The 22881-nt window shown below is 49.3% G+C and overlaps 1 protein-coding gene across 4 annotated transcripts in view; it reads left to right on the top strand.

Annotated features, from left to right (window-relative positions):
• The first annotated feature begins 796 nt into the window (after window positions 1-796).
• Window positions 797-22881, top strand: part of Kcng2 (potassium voltage-gated channel modifier subfamily G member 2) — a 65052-nt gene continuing 42967 nt past the window's right edge. For all 4 annotated transcript variants that reach the window (XM_020162193.2, XM_074069592.1, XM_074069593.1 and 1 more), the window contains exon 1: window positions 797-1066. The gene's annotated coding sequence lies outside the window, so the exon portion shown is untranslated. The remainder of the gene's footprint in view (window positions 1067-22881) is intronic.

Raw genomic sequence — 22881 nt, 5'->3', positions numbered from 1 at the left:
GGTTCCAGCCTGTCTGCTTCTGTAGCCACAAATGCCTGCAGGGCCAGAGCTGCTCCAAGCCCCACAGCCTCCGCACAAAAGTGGTCCCTTCCCACGAGCAATGTTGGTCTTACAGGGATCGTGGTTCCCAGCCTCCAGAGCTCTAAATTCAATGAATGTTTCCAGGGAGAAGGCTCCCTTCCAGGCCTGCTGCTGGTGTGGAAGCTACATGGAGAGGAGCATTTCCATCTCCATGCAATCAATGGCACAGTTGCCATCAGGAGACTCCTGCCCCCTCAGAGCCCTCTAAGGCTTGGCACAGCCTGCCTACTGCCTGGCCAGTGTCTGCAGAACCCACAGAAGCAACTCCTCCCTTGCCTGGAAACCCACAGGCACGTCCTTCTGAAAATCTCTGGCATGTCTATGTGGCTGTGGTTTGCTTTGGAGATTGAATTTCCCCCCTTTGGGACCTGGCTATGGGGTTTGTGCCCGGGGAAGAATCAAGGGGTATGCGTGCCTGTGAGTGTGTGCGTGCCTGTGTGAGTGTGTATGAGCGTGAGAGCAAGTGTGAAAGTGCAAGCCTGCGTCTGGTATGGAGGCTTTGAGTCTGAATGTGTGTGAGCCCCGAATGGGAGTGTGCGCCTGTGTTGGGTGTGTTTGAGTGTGAGAGCGAGTGTGGGAGTCCGTCGGTGTGCGCTCGTGTTTTAAGCGTGAGTCTTGTGCGGCTAAATGTGTGGGAGCGCGTGTGTCTGAGTGTGAGAGCGTGTGCCCGTGTGTGCGCGCGCGCCCGTGCCCCGCGATGGTCCTGCGCGCGGTACGCAGAGCCGCCGGCCTCGTGCGCCCCGAGCCGCGAGCGAGTTCCGCGCGGCTCCAGGGTTGGCGGCCGGGGTCCTCGCCCTGGGGACCCTGCTGGGCGCGAGGGGGCGCCGCGTCACCGCAGTCCCGGACAACCTGGGCCGGGCGGGCCGGGGGCGGTGCTCGGGGCGGTGCCGGACTCCGGGCTGCGGGCTCCGGGGACGCCGCGCTCCGCCCCGAGGATCCGCCGACCCGGAGCGCGGAGCCGGCAGCCGGGAGCCCCGGCCCGGAGGTAAAGTTGCGCTCGCCGTGGGGCCGGGATCTATTCCGAGGGTCCCGGGGCCGAAGCGGGACCGGGCCGGGGCCGGGGGTCCTGCAACCGAGTGGGCACCCGAGCGCAGGCATATGTCCGTGGGTGGCCACCGGCAGGCGCGCAGTTTTGACCTGGGTGTCGGATCGGGGTTGGGGACGCAGAAGCAGGGAGGGGCGCTTGATGGGGTCTGGGCGAGCTGTGCGGATGTCACCTCCGCCCCACATGCTGGAGCCCCGGAGGCGCGCGGGCTCCGCCGCGTGGTGCGCTCTCATGGAGGTCCGGGCGGCCGCGGGGGGCTGGGTCCTGCTGCCGCCCCGTCTGCCCGCGTCGGTCCTGCGGGAGCCCAGAGGAGAGGGAGCGGGAGGGAGGAGCGGGTCCATCCCCGGATCGGGGTCCCAGGAGACGGGCCAGGGCTCTTCAACGCCCCATGCTCGGGGGTGGGCGCACGGGGTTCCAGAGAAGAAAGGGGAGGTGGGCGAGTCCGCGGCGCTCGTGCCTTTTCTGACCCGAGTGTGGTGAGGGGAACGCCCTCACGGCTGGCTTACACGCACAGGCGCGCGGCCGCCCTCCCCGCTGCCTTCCCCAAGCAGCGGTGCATTCTGCAAACTCTCAGCCCAAGCTTGCGCCGCGCCCTCCTCGCCTGAGCCGGCCCAGATGAGGCGCCGAGGCTGGGGCGCGGGTAGCGGCCCCGCGTTCAGACGGTGGCCCCACGGGCGAGGAGTGTTGGGCGCTGACGGGGTCCCAGCCTCGGCGGGTGATGAGCTGGCGCCTCTGCTCCGCTAAGTCCACAAGTCCCCGGGGACCCAGGGCGTCCTAGCGCTGGTACGTGTTTGCGCTCCAGCCGATTCAGGGTGACCAGTGGAACCCCATCTTGGCCCGCCTGGGCCCAACCAGTCAGGGTTCTGACTCCTGAAGCATCGTCCCTGCAGAGCAGCGCCGCAGCTGTGGGCTCTCCCCTTGTCCAAACCTTCCTGAGCCTGGACGCTGTGTTGTCCTAGTACCCTGGAATTCCAGGAAATCCTCCCTCCTTATCCCTGGACTCCTTTGTCTGCCACCTTTTGCCTTTGATGGCCGTCTTTGCGGCCATGAAGTTTAGGTTTGGAGCGATAGCATGGTGTGAATAATGGATTTTGACCCACTTGGGAAGTCTCGGAGTGCATAAGTGGTGGCTGGTTCACCCCTCAGTCTTGCCCTTGGGTCGTTAGGTAAACCCCCACAGGTCAGGTGCAGGCGGAACCAGTGGAATGGAGCAATTTTCATTTCTGCAGAGAAATCTGGAGGAAGGCAGGAGCCCCTGAGGCCAGAGAGGGCTCTCCTCTCCCTCCCTCCGTCTTCCTGCTCTGACTCCCCAGGCTCTGGCTGTGTTGTCAGTAGGGGGCCGGAACTGGGCTTTCTTGTCTTAAACTGTGACTTGGGGGACGTTTAGGAGTGCTGTGGCACATTTGGGGAGGAAGCCTCTGACTGGGGGTCCCTGCTCAGTACCAACCACAGAAGACAATGGGCTATGCACTGCGGTCTAGAAATGACTATTGTTCCACATCTTCTTTGTAAGATGTGATGACAGCAACTTTCAGATTCTTTTCCAAGGCCTGTGCCAATTTATGTATTCCACTTTGCAAATTCTTTTTTATTCCTTGAGATTTCCATAATTTAAGAAACAAATTGGGTGTTTGTGGAGGCAAGGGAAGAGAGTGGAGAGAGTTCCTGCTGACACAGAGGGAGCTGTGTGGTTTTCCCTTTTCAGTGCCTGGCAGAACCCCGCATGGACCAGATGCAAGGAAAATGTGTGTCGTTGATTAATTGTTTGAGTTATAATTAAGAGTTTCTACCTACTGTATGGCTGGAAGCAGCATTAGCATAATTACAGGTGTATGTGCTGTAATTAATAGGTTGGGTAGAACACATAGGTTGGTAGGAAATGATAAAATGTTGGGGTTCGCCCTGTCAAACGCAGGTCCTTGGGTTCCCTGCGTCTCAGAGGATGGGCTGTTTCGGATCTCACACAGCTCGGGGTCCATCTCTGGTACCACGGTTCTGGGCTGCCCTTTCAGAAGAAGCGCATCTTACCAGGCACCAGGAGAGCAGGAGGAGCTGTCTGGAGTGGGAGGCGCTGGCTCAGCAGCCCTGCACGGATGTGTGGGTGCATATGAAGGAAGCAGATGGGTGGCACCAGGAGTGTGGGAGCTGGGGGTAGGCGGATCTGAACCATGAGATGGGCCCTGGGGTCCAAAATGGCCCCATGGGTCTGTATATGTGAGTGCCTGTCCACTAAGCATAATTTCACAAGAAATAAGGCCATTCAGGCAGGGCTCATGCTCTGCCCCAGGATTCATCAGGGATGAAGATCTGCAGGGCTCCCCACTGTCTGACTGACTGGGGGGCTGCCCTAAGGCGGCCCTGAGTTCAATATGAGGAGGGGCAGCTCAGTGAGGGGTCTGGCTTAGAGACACCCCCACAGTGGCCAGCTGACTGTGCCACAGGTCTGTACCAGAGTGAGGTCCTGCACAGCAGCACAGAATGCCTGCTCGCAGCCCCCTGAGACTGACTGAGTCAGAGTTGCCTTTAACAGGGGCCTCGTACGCACCTTCAAGGTTGGGAGGCACTCAGAGTCCTTTTCCACGTGAAAGAAACACAGTCCAGCAACTTCCTTGGCAGAATTCCAGCAGTTCCCTATGACAGGCGAGCCGAGGCAGACCGGAGGTGAGATGGCCCTTTATCTGCCAGGCATCTCACCTCAGCCTCTGCTGGGCCCTCTATACCCAGCAGGTTGGTTTGTAAGAGCGAACCTGAGAAACCACTCACAAAGCTGCTGTGAAGAAATGACAACATTCCTCTGAGGACAGATGTACAGATGTGGGCCTTATTGGCTGCAGATGTGGACAGGTCTGTCCCCTACACATGGAGCCTGATCCCCCACATCAGATGGGAAGGCCATATTGAAGAGTGTCCTGGTACTGTTAGTGTCAGAGACTCATGTTATAACAGTAAAACCAGCAATGTATTCACTCGGAAAGAAAACACCCAATGTTACAATTTACTCATGAGTTTAGAAAAAGAATAATGAGGACAGTCTCTACAAAGGACACAAGCTGTAGCTAGGAGTCAGGGGCAGCTCCCAGAACCCAATGGCCTCCTGGATATTTTTAACCTCAGATATTTAAACGATGGCGTTTAAGTGTTAGATTAGACAAGTGGTGCCTTGAATTCACAGGACGGAATTCAGGGGCCTCTGCAGATCCTCAGAGCCCTCAGGCCGACATGGCTAGGCATGGAATTTTAGCTAAATTCCATCCTGAAGAGGCAGGTTTATTTTTGTAGAGAATTAGCAGAGGTAGAGGGCTGTGTGGTCTACTTGACTCTTGATTCCCCTTGCCCTGTGGCTGCCCACCTTTGGGGACTGCCTCCAGCCAGTGGCTTCTCGGGGCTCTGTTGTCACACATGACTCCATGCTGCTTGTCATGGAGTCAGTGTGGCTCCCAGACACCGTTATACTCACATGGCTCGTGGGAACCTGGGCCCCACCTGTTCCAATTTGGCCGGTGAGGGTGGGCCTAGGGATTTGGATTCTGAACACATGTCCTAGGTATGTCTCATCGTTGGGAAATTTCCAATATGTCAATATACTGAATGCCACCAAAATGGACATTTTTATGGACAAATCTTTGAAAAAACTTTGAATTCTGTCAGCAGCTATAAAATGCAAGGCTCGTATGGTACCTAAGCCTAATTTGTTGCTCAGGAGGCTGGTGCTGGATATCTGTACTCCCTTTCCATGTGGTGTGTCAGCGTTTTAATCCCAGTCTTCAGTGTGAGTGGCTTACTGTGAAAGTCATCCTAGTCTCTGAAATGTTCTGGGAGGTGTGAAGATGGCAAGTGGACTGGTGCCTCAATGACCTCTCGTGGGCCTGTGGTCGAGAGTGCCCATGGTGTTCACAGGGACAGGCTTCCATTACTATGATGGTGGTTTTGACATCACTGAACTTGGCCACCTCCTGTTGAAATGGAGCATTTTCACCCATCTCCTCTTCTCTCTGTCATCTTTTCTGTGGTGATCTTGGTGGCTTTCTGCCATCACTTTTGTTAGTCACAGTTTTGGTGGAGGCTTCTCCCTAGAAGGTGATTTGCAACCAAAGCAGTCGTCCATGTGCCTGCCACCCCACGGTACCACAGCAGCACGTCACCACAGCGCCGGTGACCTCAGCCATGGCACCACTGTGTCCATGGCTGTGTAGCTCCAAGTAACTTCAATTAGAGGACATTCCCAAGTGCTTGGTATGAGCTGAGTGCTATGCTGGGAGTAATATGTTAGAATTTAGAAAAATACTCAACCCTAAAATCTAGAGTTTCACTGCAGGGCAGGAGGAAATACTTGTGAGTGCATGTACACATACATGTGCACACACGTACACACATGCACACAGGCCTGCTGGGTGGGGCAAGGGAGCCTTTCCATAAGCAAACAGGTGGTAGAGACTTTACCTTGGGGTAAAGGCCCTGGTAGCTACCCCAAGCCAGTGTGAGCTGGGCAGTCTGTGTCCAGGAGGAGCTCCCCTGTGGGACATAGGAACAAAGGAACATAGGTTTATAACAAAATACCTGACTCAGGCTACTTTGTAAAGAATAGTGTTTTATTTTGGAGATTGTGAGTCCAACCTGGTGAGGGCCTCCTCCTGGCAGGAGTGTGTTTGTCTCTGGCTTGTCTCTTGTAAGCACAACCCATCCAATCGTGGTGATTCTACCCTGATCACTGTATCTGATGCAGTCACTTCCCAAAGGCTCTACCTCTCAACACCACAGCAAGATTAAGTTTCCACCCTCTTAATTATTAGCACATGACTCAGGGACTGACCTCTGCTTGGCAGTGCCTGGATCCTGGGTCCACCATCATCAGCTCAGGTTGAGGACGGCTCTCTACCCAGCATCCTTCATGCTGGATGGTATCGGTTGGTCTCTTGTACAAAGCTCACAGGGAAGTGTGCCGTGTGGTGCTGGGCAAGGCGGTTGTGTCTCTGGGCCATGGCGGGAGGAAGGTCAGGAGGTAGGAAGCCTGGTGAGTATTAGCAGGGGACACTAGGTTTTGCACACAGCCTGTGCGTGACGGTGCTCGTTGCTGGGGCCCAAGTGGGTTATTCTGAGATGGTCAGTCACTTCATTTCCTCCGGGGCAGACCTTGTGAGGGAAACAGTCCAGAATCAGAGATGTCTTCTCTCTCCAAAGATGCTTCTTAGAAAAACATGGTAAAGTCAGCACTCGCCAAGAGGAAGCTTCAGCACACAGACCCTCTGCCTCTTCCCAGTGGCGACCGGTGACGACCGGTCACGCTTCCTCTTGTAGGTGAGCGTTGCTTTTAGGCTGTGGTGCGGGCCCTCAGACCCACACCGGAGTGAGGAGGAGCGGGCTCTCCCAGCAAAATTAATAAAGGACAAAACTGTACTCCTTCCTTTTCAGTTTGGGGCAGTCCATTTTCAAAAATGTGCCTTGGCTCAGGGCTAGAATTGGGAAATTAATAAATGAAAAAGTTATAGCATTTTCTTTCACCCTTTATCAGGGATGTTAGATATGTGGGGCGGGGGGCTCAGGTTTCCACCAGGGAACTCCTTGTCTTTGACGTGTAAATGTGAAAGTGGAGCGAGCCTGAAGCCTGAGCTCCGGGGAGCTCTGAGCTGGGAGGAGCTTGGGGTGAGGAAGCTCACTCCAGGACTGTCCCGCCTGTGGTTGGTCCCACCATTTTTATGGTAGAGTGCTTCACACATTCAACACTCAAAACCACCGTGTTCCATACGTCTCCCACTAGAATGTCATTAAAGTCCCTGAGATGGGAAGGGAAACGGATAGCAAGTGGGGATCAGGTCTCACATCTCCTGAGTGAATGACCGATATCACAAAATCCCCTCTCTTAAGTTGTCTGTCACCCTGACTGCCATTTGTCCTCAGGTCCTGCAGGCATTGTGCCCTCCGTCTCTGAGGGAAGCTGTCACAAAGTGCCCCCCGTGGCCTGGTCCCTGCGTCTGCACTGAGCAGCTGTGGACCACAGTGACAGGCACATCCTCTAATCTGGGCCTCAGTCTGAGCCCTGCTCACAGCCACTTCAGGCATCTTTCTCAGTCAGTGGACTTGGCGCCCTGCTGTGAAGAGGTGTGCTCACCTAGGCCAGAAAAAGCAGGATTTAAAAACACACAGCTGCTGCGCTACAAAAACCTCCTCGGTGCCTTGATTATTGAATCCTGCCCCCAACCTATACAAGGCCTTAGCTTGGGGGGGGCGTTTAAGGGAGTCATTGAACTTTGACCTGTGTTCTTCCCCTACTTAGGTGTTTGGCAGTTGTCAGCCTCAGTGTGATTCACGCGGCTGGGCTCTGAGCCAGGTCCTTCTGTTTCTCCAGAGAATGGAAGGGATGGTGCAGATGGACAGGCCCCTCACTGAGTCAAAAGGACAGGAGGAAAGGCCATGGAGCCTCTGCAGTACCCTGCACCATATTCTATTTTATGGCAGAATCTAAAGGGTTTTGGGTTTTTTTTTTTTAGCATACATTACTTGTACGAAATAATAGGTTTTATTATGAAATTTTCATACATATATAAAAAACATATTTTTTTATCACATTAATCTCCATTACTTGGTCTTGTCCCCTCTCTCCTGTGCTGGTCCGTTTCCTCTTCCCAAATAAGAGGTAGGATGAAAGGGATAGAGAGGGAAGCTTAAAGAGGAAGACTTGGAAAGAGAGGGGAGGCCAGAGTGTCCTGGTCAGGCGGGATGTGTGGTGGGAAGGAGGGCACCCATGGCAACAGAGCTGCACAGACAGGTCACCATTGTCTGGGGTGCAGCTCACCCATGAGGGAAACCAGCTTGGATCTAATGTCAGAAACGAGGATGAGCCTAGAGAGCAAAGGCAGGAAGCAGAAAACAAAATTAGTAAACTCCAAACGTAAATATTTACAGTCTCCAGATCAAGTGGACTATACGTCGGCTCTTCTGAGCAATGACTTCATAACAAAACAGACCAGAACTTAAAACCAATTCATAAAACCCACTTGTGTTTCTGTACACTAGCAGCAAAAAGGGAGATAAAGCAACTTCATTTATGATATTAGAAAAAATTAAAAAAGACCCAGGAAGAAATTGTACCGAAGAGGTACAAGGGCTTGTACACTGGGAACTAAAAACCTTGCTGAAAGAAAGAAGACCCAAGTAAAGTGTCAAGATATCCCAAATTCAGGGATTGGAAGACTTCATATTGTTAAGGTAGCAACATTCCCAAAACTGATCTACACATTCAACACAATCCTTGTCAAAATCTCAGCTGTCTTCTTGCAGAAATGGATAAGCTTATTCCAAAATCCGTGTGTAACTTTGAGGGACCAAGATAAGTCAAAAAAGGAGTCCTGAAGCTGCTGGGTATGGTGGTACATGCCTATAATCCCAGTGGTCAGAAGGCAAGGCAGGGAGTCATGAGTTTGAGGCCAGCTGGAGCTCGATAGCAGGACTCTGTCTCCAGAAAGAAAAAAAAAAAGCCCTGAAAAAGAACGAAGTTGTAATCATACTACTTACTAAAACTTATTACAGAAGCCACAACAGTGTGGTATTGGTGTAAGGAGAGACATGATTCATGAGTTGAGGGTCCAAAAGTAAACCCACGTGTCTGTGGTCAGTGGTCTTTGACAAGGGCGCTAAGATCATTCAGGGAAATACTGTCCCTTCAACAAATAGTGCTGGGACAGCTGGATATCCACATACAAAAAAATAAGTATTCAAAATGCCTGTAATTCAGAAAAAATCACTTGTATCAAGAACCAGGAAAACCAAAACATGAATTAAAAAAAAGAACAGACACAAACATGGAGCTGAATGCAGTGCTGGGACCATATGACTCATATTGTACAGTAGCTTTCACCAACCAACTACAGGTGTAAAATGCTCTGCCAATCAATTACAAGTTTCCTGAAACAAAGGGTAGAAAATCTCAGCAAAGTAGGAGATGTAAAGAAAAAACAAGTGAAATTACAGAACTAAAAATACAGTAACAGTGAAAAAGGTGACTGCATAGGAGTAAATGACACATGATCGCAAAATGTGGACATCAGTAAACTTAGAATGAGAGGGAAGATCTAAAACCAATAAAGTTAACCACAAAATTGAATTAGTTCCTTTAAAACTCCTGGAAACGGAATCTCCAGGAACTTTTCACTGGAAAATTCTGCCAAACATTCAAGGAAGAGGAGGGAACATTTCCTGACAACCACACTAGATAAAGACCACAAAAAGGAATGCTACAGAGAAATATCTTTCATGGGTTCAGATTCAAAATCTATAACTAAACATTAGAAGATTGAATCCAGGATGTATAAAGTTGCTGAGCCAAGTAAAATTTAGTCCCATCCATCCATCTGTGGTCAGCTGAGTTTTGACAAGAGTGCTAAGACCACTAAGTGAGGAAAAAAATTATCCCTTCAACAAATGGTGCTGGGACAACTGCCAAAAACTGATCACCCAAAATGCAAGACTGGTTCAACATCCAACAGTCAATCAATACACTCTACCACATCAACAGAAGAGGTTTATAATCATATCAGTGGATGCAGAAGAATGTTTACACCTACTCATCATGAAAACAGGAGAACCTCACTTGACAGAGCATCTATAAGAAACCTGCAAGTTTAGAATAGCCATCATTACAAACACCAACAACAATAGGTGTTGGCGAGGATGTGGGGAAAAGGGAACCCTGTACACTGCTGGTGGGAATGCAAACTAGTACAACCACTCTGGAAAAAAATTTGGAGACTTCTTAAAAATCTAAACATAGATCTGCCTTATGATCCAGCAATCCCACTCCTGGAGATATACCCAAAAGACTGTGACACAGGTTACTCCAGAGGCACCTGCACACCCATGTTTATTGCAGCACTATTCACAACAGCCAAGTTATGGAAACAGCCAAGATGCCCCCACCACTGACGAATGGATCAAGAAAATGTGGTATCTATACACAATGGAATTCTACTCAGCCATGAAGAAGAGTGAAATCTTATCATGGATGGAATTGGAGAACATCATTCTGAGCGAAGTTAGCCAGACTCAGAAGACACAAAATCCTATGTTCTCCCTCATATGCGGACATTAGATCAAGGGCAAATACAGCAAGGGGATTGGACTATGAGCACATGATAAAAGCGAGAGCACACAAGGGAGGGGTGAGGATAGGTAAGACACCAAAAAAACATGATAGCATTTGATGTCCTCAATGCAAAGGAACTAATACAGAAACTTTAAAGTGACAGAGGCCAATAGGAGAAGGGGACCAGGAACTACAGAAAAGGTTAGTTCACGAAGAAATAATTTAGAATATAACACATATGTACAGGAAAGCAATGCAAGGAATCCCCCTGTATAGCTATCATTATCTCAACTAGCAAAAACCCTTGGTCCTTCTTATTATTGCTTATACTCTCTCTTCAACAAAATTAGAGATAAGGGCAAAACAGTTTCTGAATGGAAGCGAGGGGGTGGGAGGAAAGGGAAGGGAAGGGGGGAAGGGGGGAGAAATGACCCAAACATTGTATGCACATATGAATAAAAGAAAAAAAAAAACCCTGCAAGTGAAGACTGAAGCTTTCTTCTAGGGTCAGGAACAAGGCAAAGGTGTCCACTCTCTCCAGTGCTGTTCAATATAGCACTATGGGAACTAAGAGGAAATAAAGGGCATATGTCATAAAGAAAGAAATGCCACTCCCTATTTGAGGTGACATGATCACAGAGAAAATTTCAAGAAATCTACTCCAAAAAGTTCCTAAAGCCGGTAAGAGAGTTCAGCAAGGTTGTAGCACACATGATCAAAATGGGAGGACTCGATCTCTGCACGGCAGCAGTTAACATTTGAAACCACAAGGCTCAGCCAGGAACCTAGCTCAGTGGTGGAGCACTTGCCTAGCACTGGGTTTGATCCCCAGCACTGCAAAGCAAACAACCAAAAAACACCCACTTACCACACCTCAAAGGAAAATAAAAACCTAGGTGTAAACTACACAGAACACCTACAGTCTGCATGCTGCAAATTAATAAATACTGATAAAAGATATCAAAGAAGAAGACCTCAGTCAACTAAAAGATGTACCATTTCATGGATTCAGACACCCGACAGTACAGGTGTCAGTTCTCAATGTTACAGACAGGTTCAGTGCAGCTTGTATCAACATCCCACAAGGTTTTTTGGTAGACACAGACAAGCTTATTCTAAATTTTACATGGCAAGGTGTAGGCTGTGACACCATGCGTGAAATCACTGTACTCCATCTTAGCGCTTACTCTAGAGATGCAGGAATCAAGTGTGGTACTGACTGGTGGCCGTGCAGATCAACAGAACAGAACACCAGGAGACCCACACAAGTATGCCCAGCTGATTTTTGACAAAATCTCAACACCAGTTCAATGGAGGATGCATGGGTATTTCAGTAAATGATGATGGGGCAATAGTCATCTGTGAGGGGAGGAAGCTCATCCTAAACCTCACCACTTATGGAAGATAACTCAAAATGTATCTATAAAACTCTAAGACTTCTGGCTGGGTGTTGGTAGCTCACATCTGTAATCCCAGCTACTTGGGAGGCTGAGATCTCGATGATCGAGGCTCAAGGTTCATGAGACCCCATCTCTAAAATAACCAGAGCAAAATGGACTGGAGGTGTGGCTCAAACAGTAGAGTGCCTGCTTTGCACATGCTAAGCCCTGAGTCCAGTCTTTCCCCCCCAAAACCCAATGAACTGTAAGACTTCTAGAAAAAAAATGGGAGAACAATGGGACCTGGGATAGGCAGAGAATCTTAGGTGTGACACCAAGAGCAGGCTCCGTAAGAGCAAGCCTGATGACCTGGACCACATCACTCCATCTGCTCTCCTTCAAGAGCTTAATAGGAAAAACTGTGGCATGGAGGCAACAGTCCTCAGTCAAGGACCACAGTCTAGACTGTGAAGAACCAGCAGTCAGTCAATCCTCCATCAAGGAGCTCCGATTAAACATGAGCAAGACTGAGAACAGACATTTCCCTACAGAGGATGTACAGATGAAAATCAGGATGTGAAAATATGTCTAACACCATTAGCCGCCAGGGTCATGCAAGTGAAAACCCCAGTGAGATATTGTGGCCCATTTGTTAAGGTGGCTAAAATGACAAACAGTGACCACACTGAAGAAACAGGGAAACTATCTCTCATCCATGCTGGGAGTTCAAAATGGCCCCACTGTTCTGGAAAATAGCTTGGCAGTTTCTTATAAAACTGAACATTCAACTGCCATATGACCTAGCATTTATCCTGGAAAAGTGGAAACAGTCTCACAGAACCTGGACCAGATTGCTGGAGTGGCTTTATTACTAACAGCCCCAAACTGGAACCTTCCCAGACATCCTTCAGCAGGGGAATGGTCACACTGGGAATACTGCTCTGCAGTGAAAAGGAATAGATTATTGACACACACCACCCAGGTGCTCTCCAGGGAACTGTGTGCCGAAAAGCCAATCGAGTGACCTGATTCCAGGATTCCCTTTCTGCATCCTGTAGTGGCTGTGCTGGGAGCTGGAGAGGTGGAGCAGTAGGTGGTGTCAGGGTGGCAGAGCAGGGCATGGCTGTGGAGGGTGCAGGAGCTTCTGGGAGCTGGTGTTCTGCGCAGGGACTGTGTCTTGTCACTTCCCGCTGTCGGGGTGGCCTGTGGTTTTGCAGGATGCGGCCACTGGGGGACGTGGGGTGATGAGTGGGGTGAGTATGTCTCTGTTAGACTGAGGACCGTATGTGACATGACAAGTGCAATTAAAAGTGTATTGTACACTTACCATACAGAGACAAATACAAAGTTCTGAACAAATAGAATCACCTTAAAAGTGGTTTCCTGGGCTGGTAGAGTGGCTCAAGTGGTAAAGTGCCTGTGTAGCAAGTGTGAGGCCCTGAGTTCAACCCTAGTACTGCCAAAAGTAACGAGTGGTTTCCTGGGGAAGGGATTTGACTCTGAAGGGAAGCGAGAGGCCACGCACCTCTCCCTACAAAGGCTGGGCAGGAAGGCCAATAGAGACACGAGTACCTTTTCCCTTTGCTCCTTCAGAGGGGCCAGCTTGGGGACCTGCATGAGCATGGGACCATCCATGGCCGGTGGCTGTGACTGGCCTTCTCCTGCCCCCCTTTCTCTGGCCTCTGGGACTCCTCCTGAGCGGCTGCCTGTTTCACCCCTGCCTTTCCCTCCCTCCCTCATGTCGCTTTGCAGATTATTAATTAAAATTCCTTCAGAGTCAATTTTGCAAATGGAGATGGTGTGGGAACGACACATTTGCATTTTTCCCACTCTCTGTCTTTCTTCCAGAAATGGGTAATGGGCTCATTTCAAATTGAATTTAAAGGGTATCAACACACGTGAGATGGGAGAATAATGTGTCATTTGCTCGTTTTCATGACATTGCTCCTGTAAAACATGGTGGGCTGACTCGTGGGGTATTGGGAAGCATTCACTACCCTCGTTTACTGTCCTGGGGCACTTGGAGGGCCTGTTGACTGTGAGCCAAGAGGGCCACTGCAACCCAGGTGATAGCCTGGTCCTCAGGGAAGGAGATGGAGGACCCAAAACAGGACAGTGCATACACCACCCAGAGCAAATGCCTTGGAGGCTTGCAGGGAGGCAGCAGGAAGCCAACATTGTCACCGTCTGTTGTCATATACTGCCACACACTTGTCACACACTGTTGTCACCTGGTTGTCACACAGTTGTCATTGTCACCACTTTTCGCCCAGTCACACACCCACACCCCCTGTAGGGTGGTCAGCAGTACCCATCCTGTTCTCTTTCCGCTCCTCCTGTCCTACCTGCCCTCCTGTAAATTGTCTGTAATTTTGACCACTGCCTCCCTGGGCCTCCCTGGGCCTCCCAGAGCTTGAAGGAGGCTCCCCACCCTATGCCCTGACACGGCCTTCTCCCCTATACTTGGCCCTGGTTCTGAGCCTACTGGTGGCAGGGCAGGGTTCTTCAGGCTGCCCCAGGTTCTACCCCAGTTCTTTGCTGGGAGGCACAGGGCAGACTGAGGGACCTCTCTACCCTGGACTGAGCCTGCTCCTTGCCCCACTGGTCTTTCCTGCTTCAGCCCACCCCAGAGACGCCATGCCAAACCTTATGTCCTCCAGGCCAGCTGTGCCCCCACAGGTGTCCAGTGAGGTGACTCAGTGTCTTCCAGGCTTCTTGCATGTCCCTAGGCCACCACAGGACAGCCTGCCCAGAGAAGAAAATGTAACTGACCCCTTCGTGGGTCAGTACTAATGAGAGTCATGCCCCCTGGACATCCTTCCTCCTTTGGAAGTGGACCTCTAGTGGACTCATCCTGGCTCACTTTTGTCTGTAATGGCCACGGGTAACAAAGGGACCTGACACAGACACACAGCGAGGACTCCCATCCCCAAAGGAAACAGCATTTCTTTTAGAAATGTTACTTGGTCCTGAAAGTTGCAGCAGCCCACACACAAATTACCCAAGGGTGTGGGCAGGAGTCTCACTAGGGCTCTGGTTATGCTTTAGTGTGAAGGGGCTTCAGGAGACTCTGCAGCACTGCCTGTGAAGCCTGGGGCAGGACTGGGGCTGTGTCCTGGGCCGGGACAATGGAGACACCCCCTTCTTCCCTTCTGTGCTCATGAATTGGATTGCCTGGGCTGCTGCTCCCTGGACCGCAGGAGCAGAGCCTCAGAGCCCCAGCCAGCAAAGGCATGAGGGGGCTGGAGCCCCCACCTCTCCTATGCTTCTTTGTAGACATCAGGATAAAAATATATATAACATGAAGGATGCCGTTCAGGTGCACAAGTTAGTGGCATTGGTTACATTCACCATGTGCAACCATTGCCATTATTTCCAAAATTTTATTACTCCAAACAGGAGCCCTAAGCTTTTGAAGTCCTTCCACCCATCTGCTTCCCCCAGCCCTGGGGAACTTCTGATCTACTTTCTGTCTCTGTGAATTTGCCTTGTCTAGATGTTTCATGTAAATAAAGCATGCAACATTGGCCCTTTCGAGTCTGGCTTCTTTATGGGCCAGTTCTCCAGGTTCATCCACCTCATAGCGTGTGTCAGAGCTCCATTCCTCTTTGTGGCTGAAAACGTCCCCTGGTATGTTTAGCCTCTCACCTGTTTGTGAACACTGGGCCCTTCCCACCTTTGGCTGCTGCGAGGGTTGGGGTATCTGCATCTCCTATTTGAGCCCTGATTTCAGTTCTTTGAGGTCTATACTTAGACTGGATTGCTGGGTCGTGTGATAATTCAGTGTTGGATTTCTGGGACCACCAAGTGTCCATGGCGACTGCAGCTTTACACAGCACGCAGGCCCCAAGTTTCCACACCCTCGCCAGCACCTTTCTATCGCAGCCATCCTGGTTGATGTGACATGGCTTTAATCCTTATATAGATACTGTTGAGCCCCTTCTCGTGTTTGATGGCCATTGGTTTATCTTTTTTGGAGAAATATTGATTCAAATCTTCTGCCCATTTTTAAATTGCTGTTTTTCTGCTGTTGCATTGTAGAGCCCTTTATATATTCTTAATTTAAACCTGTATCAGATATGTGGTTTGCAAATATTTTCTACCATTCTGTAGGTTGTCTTTTCATTTTGTTGATAGGGCCCTTTGATGCACAGAAGTGTTTTATTTTAATGAAGTTGATCTGCTTTTTTTCTTTTCGTGTGTGTGCCTTTGGTGTCATATTTCAGAAGTTCAAGATAATGACTTGACCCTGTTTTCTTCTAAGGATTTTGTAGTTTTAACTCTTAAGTTTAGATCATTGAAACTGCTAGGTTTCACACAGTGTAGGGCAGGGCTCAGCCTCATCTTCTGGATGTGGACGGCGCCTTTCCCACACTTTTGTGAGAGAACTGTCCTTCCACGGACTGCTCTTGGCACCCTTGTCTCCTTCTGCAGGGTTTATATCTGGGCTTTCTGTTCCGTTTTGTTGATTAATGTGCCTGGTACCGTGCTGTCTTGACAGCTGTAGCATGCAGTTTCTTTTGAAATTGGGAAGTGTGGAACCTCCAGTGTTTCCTTCGGTGTCAGATTGTGTGGGCTACCCAGAGGCCCTTGAGATTCCATGTGAACTTCAGGATGGGCTCTTCCCTTTCTGTAAACATCACGGTTACAATTTTGACAGGCTATTCTAGAAGAGGGCATTGCTTGTGAGGAAATCCCAGCATGAATGTTTGGAGTGTGAAGACTTTAGTAACACTTGTCAAATGCAAACTCGAGGTGTTTTTTTGTTCTGGCTACTCAGAATTTAAGCCAGAAAAATTAGTTTTAAACACTTTTATTTGAGCTGGGCATCGGTGGCTCAAGCCTGTAATCCTAGCTACTCAGGAGGCAGAGATCAAGAGGATTGAAGTTTGAAGCCAGCCTGGGCAAATAGTTCGCAAGACCCTATCTTGAAAAAACCCTTCACAAAAAAGGGCTGGCAGAGTGGCTTAAGGTGAGGACCCTGAGTTCAAGCCCCAGTACTGGGAAAAAAACAAAAACAAACAAAAAACATTTTTATTTGAGCCATTTTTTAGACGTGCAGAACAACTCAGAATTCATTTGCTAGTCTAGCTTCTGGAATTGACATCTGTTAGCCAAGTTAAATCCTTACTTGCAACACTGCCCCTTCCCTCTGATACCGTGCTGTGGGGCTCTGTTCAGGAGCTCACATCACGCTCACTTGTGCCTAGCACTTCTCCCTGGTCCTTGCTACCCATGATGACTCTCTAGTCTGTCTGTCATTTATGATCTTGACACTGTAAAAGAGCAAGTTCTCACCCTGTGAGGATTTCCTGACTTGATGCGGGCTTTGTGTCTTTGCTGTCATCATTTTTTCCAGTAGCTTAGGAGTGCTGGTGTCTCTGTCCCTCCCAGTGGATGTTATTCAAGGAGACACTCAGTCTTGTTTGTAGCAATGTGCTCCATGTGAGTTTTGGTTCAGTCTGTGGAATGGGAAAGGGTGCCGATGTCCCTGGGGCCTGAGCCCTAACCATACAGAAAGGTGCTCGGCAGTTGCCCAGCTCCTGCCCTGTAGGGCCAGACTGTGGTACCAGGCTGCAGGCTTGGCTGAGTGGCCCCTGTGCTGTTTGCACACTTATCCTCCATGAGGGATCACACGCTCGAAATGTTCTTTTGTGCTTAGGTTTCCTCTAAATGTAGACTCTCCTGGGAATCGCTCCAGGCTGGCTGGAGACCCTCCTCATTCTTCCCTGGTACCCCCTGTGGTGCCCATATTTATTCAGCCTTTTCCCTCAGCACAGGTATTGGGTTGTTTACAACTGTTCTGCAGTGAACTGCCCTTGAGAGCGAGTGTCTTAGTTTCTTCAGGTCAGCTCCCAGAGCAGGGCTGCGCTAACCTAGCGGGTTGGGTGCTGCCAGGTTCCCTGCAGGGTCTGCCCCATGTAGAATGACTTCCTCAGATGATGCAGATCGGGTGTGTGTGTGAGTGGGGGGTAGTTTCTGCCTGACACGGTGAAAAAGGGCATGGGCTCAATTTGCAGTTCTCTAAGCAAGGCTGGGCTCGGACCTGTCCTCCACACACTGAGGGGGACAAGTACCCCCCCATTTTATCCTCTCTGTGACTTGTGACTTTCCTGTTAGCTTTTCCACATTTCTCCATGGCTTTTGGTCGTCTGTCCCTGAGTTTTCATGAGTCATCTTTGTGTTGCTTTTTTCACCATAGTTGTTCAGAATTCCTCGATACTCTCCTATACCTGGACTTTGCCATTAATGTGTCTTACTGCAAAATGAACTTTTTCTGGTTTTTTTTTTTTTGGGGGGGAGGGCAAATTGAATTTATAAATGAGCTTAGAAAAGGAAAATGTCATAATATTGAGCTGTCCTGTTCCAGAATAGGGGAATGAATTCCAGTTTGTTCAAGTACTTTTTTTTTTTTTTTTTTTGCAGTGCTGGGAATGGAACACAGGGCCTTGCACACACCTTGCAAGAGCTTTACCACTGAGCTATACCCCAGCCCTGTTCAAGACCCCTTAAGTGTTTCCAGAGTGTTATAAACATTTTCTTATAAAAAGTGTACATGTGCCTGATGGAGTGTTCCTACACGTCTGTGTCACTGTTGTCAATGGAATTTTTCAATCTTTGTGCCCTCGGTTGTTGATCTGAATTCCTTTATTCGATCAAGCATTTCACATGGGCTCTCTGGGGTTCCCAGCATTCTGAGGGGTCATTTGACTGCGCCTCCTCCCTTTCCCCCCGTGTCTCGCTGCTTGCTGATGCCTCTCTGGAGGCCGTGCTGTTCCCTTGCTCCCGGCTCCGGTGGGCATGCCTCTAGTGCTTCCCCATCGTGTGGGTGACTTTAGCACCTCATCTGACAGTCCGTTCTGTTCTGTCCCTCTGCTCCGCAGCATTTGGCAAAGCCCTCTTGGTATCGTAGAGATCCTCTATGGTATTTCCCTGTAGGTTCATTACTGTAGTGTTTGGCATTATTCAACCCATTCTGCATTTCTGGAATAGATTCTGTTTTGTTATAGAACTTTTTCCTTAAAGATGCATTAATTAGGTTCTGTTTAGCACTATTTTGTTTAGAACTTTGTACTGATATTTATAAGTGATACTTAACTGAAGCTTTCCTTCCTTGTACTTGTTATGTTTGGTTGAAATATCAGTATTTACTTGCTTTATAAGCAAAATTAGGAGGCGTTTCTTCTGCTTCAACCCTGACATAATTCACAGAGAATGGAGATCATGAGGCCTGGGAGAATCTTCTGTAAACCCATCTGGGCCCAGAGCTTTTCATGCACTTTCTTCATAAATGTTTTCTGTAGAAATTGGTTCATTTCAGTTTCTAACTCTAAGGGAATAAATTTGGTAATCGTTGTTTCCTGAAGAAATTACACAGCTAGGTGTTCACATGTATTTGCATGCAGGGCTGCAGAGTGTCTCTTAAGACTTTTTAGATCCCCTCTCTTTCAAAAGTGAAGCCGTAATACTCCGGTTTAAAAAAGGAAGAAAAGAAATTCGGGTGATTGGCAATTGAAAAATTTAAGATTGATGTTTTCAAAGCAGCATGTCACAGAGTGCTGTCTACCTTCAGCTGACACCTAAGCTGAGGAGGGGATACATAGTGTCTTGTCCATCTGTCCTGTGAGCTAAAGAACTGCAGCATGGATAAACAGAGCTGTGTGCAGGGAGCATCTTGACCTCTCCCTGATGGCCAGGTGACACCAGGATGTCGGATGTCAGATGTCAGTGAAGGTGTCGGGTGCAGGTAGACTAACTGTACTGTCTTCACAGGACTGCAGACTTCTGTATAAAACTATAAGATGCCGTTTTCTCCCCTAAAATTCCTTTTTCTAGTTACTAAAATTACTCTGTATCTCTTGTTTAAAACAAATTTTTAAAGAAAAAAATGAAGCCGAGAAAAACCTAAGGAGGAAAGTAAAAGTCACCTGAAATCCATGCCCAACCTATTCTCTGTCAACTTGCGGGTGGCCTCCCTTCCAGAAGTTTCTTTGTGCATCTGATCTTGGAATCTGTGCTGCTCTGTACTCTGGTTTTTCTTCCAAATGCAGAGTTGGAGCATCGTTACCTGTCAAATCACATAGAAAGGCCTCTGCAGAAAAGATGCAGCTCTAAAGGGAGCCTTAGGTTTGCTGGTCAGTTTTCAACTGCCAGGGCCTTGTTCCAGGTCTGCCCTGAGCCTGGAAGGGAGGGAGGAGTCGAGCAGGCCGCCCACAGTCCTGGGATGCAGGGAAGTAAGGGAAAGGCAGATTGCTGTTGTCAAGTCCATGCACGTAGCACCAAACTGAGAGGAGGTTTTCTGGAGCTTGAGATGTGGTGTGGAGGTGGCTGCTCCAAGGCCAGAGGACTGAGGACCTACCTCTGCCAAAAGACAGCAACACCAGGTCTGCAGGCCATGTGTCATTGCCACCCCCCGCCCTGCAGGCCGGTGAGGCCAGGCCCGGGTCCTCAGGACGCCACAACCCACACCCGTGATGACAGTACTGTCAACCTTCCCCAGGAAGGAAGCTAAACTGTGTGCCTTACAGTGCTGAGGAGGTGTGAGATGACTCATCTGTTCGGTAAAATCAGAAAAGAAGTCACCATTTAAGAACTCTAATAATTAAAAAGTAAAATTTTATTATCTGGGAAGGTGTTCTGGCCTCTGCTCACTTTCTGTTCAGCACTGAGATCTGCGCCCCCCGCCTGTTGGCTTCTCCTGTGGGTGCTAGGCATTCTCCTCTCCCTCAAGAAGGAGGGTCTCCTGACCCTCCAGGCCAGGTCCCTGACCACAGCAGGGGCTTCCAGAGGGCATGGGTGGATGAGAAAATGTCTGTAGTCAGTTCAGAATACTCCAACCCTCACCGCATCCATCCCTGCATGTGCTCACCCCTGGCCCTCACTGTGCCCACTCTCAGTCAGAGTCCATTTCTGACCCCCAGTGGATCTATGTCTACCCCTGACCCTCGATGTGTCCACCCAACCCTGTCCCTTAGTACTCCATTGCCATGCCATGCCCTTCCATCCAGCCTGTGCACCCTTCTAATGCAGGGAAGGGATTTCTGGGTACACACTCTCCACCCTAGTGATGGGCAGGAGTGGACTGGACCCCTAAGGAACCATTAGAATTTCAAACCAAGTTCCAGGCTGGCTGAGTGGCCCAAATGGAAGAGCACCTGCCTAGCAAGTGTGAATTCAAACCCCGGTATTGCCAAACAAAACAAAAACCTACTGGACAAAACAAGACCCCTTCAGTTTCCCAGGAATGTCAGCATCTCTATCTCTAGACAGTTTGCTCACTGGTCAGCATTGAGGGTGGACAGTGTCCCAGGCAGGCAGTTGTCCAAGCCCAGGGAGGGCTCTGGCCCCTGGTGAGATAGGGCCCTGGAACTTGGTGGCAGGGCATTGGGGCTCTTAGGTGTGAGGCCTCAGGAGCCTTTGTTTATGAGAGGGGGAGAGGCCCCCTGGGTCCAGAGAGAAGGGTGGGCTGGGTCCAGTGGGAGAAGAGGAACTTTTGAGCCCCTCAGGATTGTGTTCCTGGAGCTGTGCCATCCTGCTACCCCCACTGCCCGCAGCTCCTCAAACACAGCACCGTGGGCTGAACTCAAGTCTCTTCTCTGGGCTCTGGAGCAAAAATGCTGATGTAAATAACTACTTTGGAGGAAAAAAATGGTCTTAACAGTACATTTGCATACAAGTGTACTAATTATGATATCTTCCTCTGTGCTGGGACAGAATTAGCAGTTACAGCTACACTAGAATGTGATATTCTTGAAACCCTTGGATGTACAGGCATGCAGAGATACCTGAATACACACAGGAATGCACATGGTTGCACACACATGTGTATGAGCACTGTGCATCTTTGTCTGTGTTCACAAGCATGCCCACATGTCTGCATGTATGTGCCTGTGTGTCCGTGTGTCTGTGTGTGTGTGTGCCTTGCACACGTCACTCCCTAGCATCTGAGTTTTAAGCCCGCCCCTTCACCTTGCATCAGGTGTAGCACTGGGATTTGTTTAGTCAAATGAGTTGGTAGCACCTGAAGAGCAGTATCACCTTGACTGTGTCATCAGCTTTCTGTCACTGTGACAAAATACCTGAGAAAATCCACTTGAAGGAAAGGCTCATTTGGGCTCGTGGTCTCAGAAGTTTCAGTCCATGGTTACTTGGCTCCATTATTTCTGGGCGATGGTGAGGCAGAACATCATGGTGGGGACCACGTGGCAGAGCAAGGCTGGTCATCTTGTGGTGGCCAGTAAGCAAAGAGACAACAAGGGGCAGGGACAGGTAACCTTCACAGCACACCCAATGACCTACATCCTCCAACTAGTAGCACTACAATGAAAACTCCTGGTGTTAGGGGCAAGGCATTGGGTGACTGCTTTGTGATTTTTGAATTTGAAGGAAAACAAGGTTGTACTGAGGGAGAAAAATGGAAGTAGAGTCCTGGAAACTGTAGAATGTGTGGCCTCTGCTCCATCTGATGCTGTCCTGGCAGCACCAGCTGAAGCTGTGAGCACTTCTCTTTTTATTATTCATACATGCATACAATGTTTGGTTCATTTCTCCCCCCTGCCCCCACTCCCTCCCTTACCACCCACTCCACCCCCTCCCTCTCCCCCTCACCCCTCGATACCCAGCAGAAACTATTTTGCCCTTATCTCTAATTTTGTTGTAGAGAGAGTATAAGCAATAATAGGAAGGAACAAGGGTTTTTGCTGGTTGAGATAAGGATAGCTATACAGGGCATTGACTCACATTGATTTCCTGTGCGTGGGTGTTACCTTCTAGGTTAATTCTTTTTGATCTCACCTTTTCTCTAGTTCCTGGTCCCCTTTTCCTATTGGCCTCAGTTGCTTTTAAGGTGTCTGCTTTAGTTTCTCTGCGTTAAGGGCAACAAATGCTAGCTAATTTTTTAGGTGTCTTACCTATCCTCACCCCTCCCTTGTGTGCTCTCGCTTTTATCATGTACTCAAAGTCCAATCCCCTTGTTGTGTTCGCCCTTGATCTAATGTCCACATATGAGGAAGAACATACGACTTTTGGTCTTTTGGGCCAGGCTAACCTCACTCAGAATGATATTCTCCAATTCCATCCATTTACCAGAGAATGATAACATTTCGTTCTTCTTCATGGCTGCATAGAATTCCATTGTGTATAGATACCACATTTTCTTAATCCACTCGTCAGTGCTGGGGCATCTTGGCTGTTTCCATAACTTGGCTATTGTGAATAGTGCCGCAATAAACATGGGTGTGCAGGTGCCTCTGGAGTAACAGTCTTTTGGGTATATCCCCAAGAGTGGTATTGCTGGATCA

This window comes from Castor canadensis, chromosome 4 (assembly GCF_047511655.1).
Source record: "Castor canadensis chromosome 4, mCasCan1.hap1v2, whole genome shotgun sequence".
Taxonomy (NCBI): domain Eukaryota; kingdom Metazoa; phylum Chordata; class Mammalia; order Rodentia; family Castoridae; genus Castor; species Castor canadensis.
This window is presented reverse-complemented; position numbering and strand designations above follow the sequence as displayed.